Below are 6,316 nucleotides of genomic sequence, written 5' to 3'. Positions count from 1 at the left end.
TCAGGGTTTGCGCCACACCGAGCCGAGTTCTTTCTCTTCCACATCCCATCACAGGTTGGACAGGTTACGCCACCAAGACTGTGGATGTATGCACCACGGTCTGGGCCAGACGTGTGTCACAGTGAGGGCTCCTACCTCAACCGTGCTTCCTCATCCTGAACTGAATTTATAACGGAGTCCGGTTCAGGTCCCGTTGCATTTGATGGAGGGTGTATCTGTGCCACCCTTTAACACAGGGCAGTCTACCTTACCGCTAAACTTAACCTGTGTGGGGAAAATGAGGGTCTCTAACACCTTTAGCCAACATCCGAGGCTGAAATCCCTTCAGGTAATGTGTAGCGTAGTGGCGAGGGGAGAGGAAGGATGCCAGGATGGAGAAAATCTGCTTGGAAATTTCACCAAGATTGGACGTGGCACCCCGAGGCTTGTAGCCAAAGGCTGAGGCATAATCATTTTGATTAGTATGGCCAAGAAGGAGATTATTTTGTGGTCTCAGCAGGAGAAGGCAGGTGAGATAAGGGTCAGATTTTGACCTAACCTGTGGTAGCTACCAGCAAGGTACTGCAGCCGGCATAGAGAAGAGCTGTGAGCAGGCAGAGATGCATGGCCCAGGGAGGGAGCTAGCTGGCAAGAGGTTATGGAAAGGGGTTCAGATGCTGCTTATTCCATCCCATTCTTAGCTTACTCAATGGTCTCAGGCAGGAGGGGTGCTGCCGTTTGTGTGGCTCAGACAGACAAATGGAGGGATGCTTGAGGCATCTCTGCTCAGCTGGGGTCGTGAGGAATGCCAGCCTTAACGCTGCTCCATTTCTTGTTACTACGCTCTACCAAACTTGCCTTCGCTGAACTCAGTGCCTGCCTCCTGTTCTTGTAACTGGGCTTTGGCTGAGGACACAGAAAGGCAGAGAGAAACGCAAAGAGACCGGCAAGAGGTAACATTAGTGCAGCACAAATGAGAGTGTCATTTGCTCCGGGGTCACTAGCCTTATTAGCCTCAACATCGCTGATACCGTTATCACAGACGTGTAAGGTACACCCTAGATTGCCCTGCCTGCGTGCCGAGGCAGCCTGCACATGGCAGCAGAGGGGCTGTGTTTTCTGCCTGTTGCAGGACACCCCCCACCACACGGCCAGTATTCCCAGCTTCGGAGAGCCCTCCCTGCTCACACCGAGGTGATGCTGGGTGAGGGGCGGGTGGATGCAGTCCACTATCCATACTCCCTGGCACTTCCAACTTGTTCTCTCTTAAACGCTGCTGATGTAACTGGACCGAACAAGTCTAAACACAGGCCAACTGAAGAACCAGGGCTTGTACCACAAGTTCAGCCACTTGATTTCTTTCCTTGGTTTTGTGCTTAAAATTTCCTACCTTAAAGACCCTTTTTCCTTACCCTCCATTGTCCTTTGGCCTCACGCAGCCAGCATCCTTCTCTACCGCTCTCTCTGAGGCAGTCAGCGCAGCAAACGGCAGGCAATGCTGAGAAATCATGACACATTTAATTCTTCCCCCAGCCCCCACACGTATCTTCACTCCTCTCTGTGGGTTTCTCCCTCCAGGCTGCCCAAAAGCTTTCATCTTTGTGCTGTAGCATCTCCTTGCCTCAAACACTGGTGCAATTCTTCCACTCCTCAGCGAGCATGGTTATGCTGGGAGCCCCCTGCCAGCTGTGCAGGACACAGGCGTTTCACAATGGAAGTTGTGCAGCCACCTAAACAAAATGCCGATTGCTTGGGCTGCCTCTTGCTCCTGATTCAGGCAATTCCTGCCTGTTTCTAGGCAAACCTGGACTCCACAGGGCCTTACTGGGAGCCACCTCCTAAGCCTGGAGGGTGCAAAAAAAAAAAAAAAAAAAAAGCTCAGCAAAGAGCCTCCATGCCCAGAAGCTCTGTTTTTATCCAAAATACAGCAAAAAGCCAAGCAAAAGTAACCCCCAGAAGTTTTGAGGCAAGATGTCTCAAATCAACACACAGCTGCAGCAGGGGAGCAGTTTGGCTCTGCTGGCAAACAACTGCTGTTGCACAGCACTGAACAAAAATACCAAAGCGATGGGCACAGAGGCCTTTGTGGACGTGATGGACTACCCAAGTTGAGGAAGGTGTCCTCAGTGAAGCCCCCACAGGGCAGTACTCAGCACCCAGGTCAGAGCAGCTGCCAGTACAAGTCCATCCCACACACCAGCACCTTAGTCTTCCAGGTGTGACACAAAACACACCACCATGAGGGTCAATACAGGAAGAGCGCTGTCAGCCCAAGGAGATGTGTCCTCCGTGTCTCTCGGTGGTGGCCTGCTTTGACTGTGAGTGTTCTCATGCTTTGACTGCAAGCCTCCCTCAGTATCGGCCCACGGACGGGGTAAGGCAGCAGAGGATGCAATCCTGCCCTTCTCCAACGCCCTGCACACACCCAGCACAGCTCCCACACTGCTGGAGGCGGAAGCAGACCGCCACGGGCTCATTCTGTTATCTCCTCTTGGCAAGAAAACTGCACTGATAAATCTCTCGCTGGTTATTCATTAACTGCAAGAGGTTCATTCCCAAGATGGAGAGAACGCCACCATTGATTTAAAAAAAGAATGAAAGACGGTCATCGGCAAGGGACAGCCATTCCCGAAGACCTCTCCATCACGGCAGACAAGCACAACCAAAAGCACAAGGGCTCAAACCAGCACCACTGGGATTTAGAACAAATAGGGGAGATGTGAAGCAAAAAAGATTGGTCCAAAACTTTTTGGGCAGGTTGGAAAGGAGCTCCTCCTACACCCCACAGAGCTTATGCTAGTTTACAGCATATCTGAGGGCTTCCAGCACTGAGACCCCTTTGCAAACCACCCCCTCACATCTGTTATGAAGTTAGTATGTTGTTCAACAAGGCCAAGTGCAAGGTCCTGCATGTGGGTTGTGGCAATCCCAAGGACAAATACAGGCTGGGCAGAAAATGGATTGGGAGGACTTGGTGTGGGTGGACAAGGAGCTCAACATGGTCCAGCAACATGCGCTCGCAGCGCAGAAAACCAGCCGTATCCTGGGCTCCATCACAAGAAGCATGGCCAGCAGGTGATTCCCTCCCTCTGTGCTGCTCTCCTGAGACCCCATCTGCAGTGCTGCATCCAGATCTGGGGCCCCCGACATGGGAAGGGCACGGACCTGTTGGAGCGGGCCTGTAGGAGGCCACACAGATGGTCAGAGGCTGGAGCACCTCTGCTGTGGGGACAGGCTGAGGGAGCTGGGGCTGGTCACCTGGAGCAGAGAAGGCTCCAGGGAGACCTTCCAGCACCTGCCAGTACATAAAGGGGGGCTACAGGAAAGCTGGGGAGGGGCTTTTGACAAGGACATGTGGTGACAGGACAAAGGGGGATGGTTTTAAGCTGAAAGAGGGTGGATTTAGATTAGATATTGGCAATAAATTCTTTCCTGTGAGGGTGGCGAGGTGCTGGCCCAGGCTGCCCAGAGCAGCTGTGGGTGCCCCATCCCTGGCAGTGCTCAGGGCCAGGCTGGACGGGGCTGGGAGCAGCCTGGGCTGGTGGGGGGTGTCCCTGCCCCTGGCAGGGGGGTCAGACTAGATGATCCTTAAGGTCCCTTCCAACCCAACCATTCTACGATGGTTCTGTGATTATCGTTATTCCCCAGGCCTGTCCAGGCCAGCTGCAGAGCAACCAGTCCTGAGGGGCTCGGCTGAGCACGGGGAGCCCCTGCCCAAGGCAGGCAGCGCTGCCAGCACGGGCACAGCACCCTCTGCTGCAGCACGGCTGAGCGACACGGGCACCGCCGGCGGGCACCCCGACCACGAGAAGGGACCCACACACCTGCTTCTGCATCTCCTGACAAGGACAGCCAGGCTCACAGAGCCCCTCTCCTGACTTCGGCAGGAACAAACAAGCCCACCGAGGCTGGGCTTGCCGTTCAAGGAAGCTGTTACTGGAGGAACAGCAGCATAAGCAGAGATTGCTGAAAAGGCAGGGAAATTCCAGTGCTGCCAGGAGAGCCCATGTATCCTACGTGTGGTTTCAGAGCAATACGTGCACGCTACATGGGCTGCCACTGCGTGGGTTGCACCTTTCCCTACACAGCAGCTCTGCTGGCGTGGCCTCTTGCAAGCCCTGACCCAGATTTTTCCTCTCCTATACCACTACATGCCACACTTCCACTTTTACAGTTTTCCAAGTTTTTCCTTATGCTGAGGCAGACTGACCTGGGTCCTGTCTGATCTCTGTACTATCCTGGCCTCATAAAACAAGTGAGCATGCCTCTGTAACTGCAAGTAGCACCCCTGCTCTCTACTTATTTTTTTTTTCCCTACTGTACTGTTAATTGAAAGCACTAAGTTAACCTGCATCAAAGCAGTGAAAGCTAGAGACCACCCAGCTAGAAATTCTTCCATACATTAATTGGGTTTATTTCCCTTAAACTTAACAAGAAGTTTCCAAAAAAAAAATCAATTGGTCAAGTAAGATTTTGTGCAACGTAACTGACCAGAACATTACCTCTTCTGAGAAGTACAGACCAGTTAAATAACCTTCTATGGCATCATTTTTCTCAATACGCTTTCTGTACAATTACCTTCAGATGACTGTTTCTTAACCTCTTCTTTTTTCTAACTGAAGTACAACCTAGCATCCTTGGAAAAAGAGATGATCTCGTTTGTGCGATGCTGGTTTCCATTTATAAGTAATGAACAACCACAGCTTTACTTACATATTTCCATTAGTTTTCACTCATTTTCTTTGCTTGCTTGGGAATGCACCAGCCTGGCTTACAAACTGTTTGAAAATTTGTTTTCTGCTGTAGTTCTGGATGCTTTATGGTCACTGGGTTGAAAAACACTTTTCTCAAGCTAGAAATTCCTCCTACAGCCACTAACATATCAAACAGCCACAGAGTTGTCTTGGAAATAGCAACTACATCCCTAGCTACATTCAATAGCTAAGGCTTTTAATAGTTGAACAGGTTTTAAAGCAACAGCCACCATGCCTGCTGCGTACGCATTTATACGTTTTTCTCCTTAGTAACTGTATTAAAACAGTCACCCCTAAGCATGGATTATTTTATGTTTATACAAGGGTAGTATCCAGAGCTTTATGTTTTTCTTTCCCTGTAAGAGGAAGTGTTTACAGAACAGGCAATATCCTTTTATGAGACTGATAGAGTTATGGGTAGGAAAAAGACCACAAAACCAAACCAAAGCAGCAGGCAGGCACTTATACATACCAGCACTTTTTATAGGCATTTTTATAGGAACTCAGTAGTCCAGCCACCTTTGAGCTCTTAATTCCCTGATAGTCTCTTCAGGAGCAACCATAAAAACTATTCCATGCAGCCATTAATAGGATTACTTTCTCCCAGGCATTCCTTTTCCTGCCTGTGTTTCTCATGGCTGGTCAGAAAGCCCCTGTTCCTCTCCTGAAGCTGTTCTACTGGCTCCCCTTCTCCTCCTCTCCGACCCCGTAAGCCACAAGCACTGCTTTCCCCTTTCCAGAACATGAATTACTACGGCATTATTCAGCTCTAGTGTAAATAGTGCCGGGCAGCAAGACCCTGCTTTACAAACCTGCACCAAGATGTGTCCCCTGTTCTGCCGGGCTTGCGTGAAACTTGCCTACCAATTTGAACTCTCCTTCCTTGCAGGATCCCAGCACCTTGCTATTTTTCCACAGGGCAGACTTCTGCAATATTCTTGCTTGCACTCTGCCCTCTTCTCCCTGCCACTTTCTCATACCCTTCTGAGAAGTCCCTTGTAATCCACTGCCTTTGCACTAATGGCGTTCTTTTTGCACGGCATGTTGAATTCAAGTACTTGGTAATTCACAGCATCACGTTTCTTCCTTAAACTGTCTCCTCTCCTGAAGACAAATTGCTAGAGCTGAGTATCCTGCAGTTTCCACCCTTGGCTGCACAGGGCCAAGCTGGAGCTAGTGACTGCTGCACAGAAAAGCAGGGCACAGAAGCGTCAAGCAGATCTCAAGGGACAGAGATGTTCCCCAAAGCGCTTTTCCCATTTCATCAAAGGCCTGGATCCAGAACAGGCAGAGCTAGCGAGGTGATCATCAGCCCCAGTGGCAGCTAAATTACTCCCCAGAGCTCTCCAGAGAGCGCACGCTGTAGTGATGCACCGACACCACGTCCCTTGTCCTACAAGGAGAGCACAGTGCAGGTTTTTCCAACTCTCAAACTCACGCACAATCCTTTAAGACATAACCTCAAGCAAATCACAACTATCATTCTCCAGGTCAGACATGGGAACAGTCACATACACCAGTCATGCTTCTACATCCATTTTATACACAGTGCCATACAATATACAGAAACTTTTATATACATA

This window comes from Falco rusticolus, chromosome 10 (genome assembly GCF_015220075.1).
Source record: "Falco rusticolus isolate bFalRus1 chromosome 10, bFalRus1.pri, whole genome shotgun sequence".
Lineage (NCBI taxonomy): Eukaryota > Metazoa > Chordata > Aves > Falconiformes > Falconidae > Falco > Falco rusticolus.
This window is presented reverse-complemented; position numbering follows the sequence as displayed.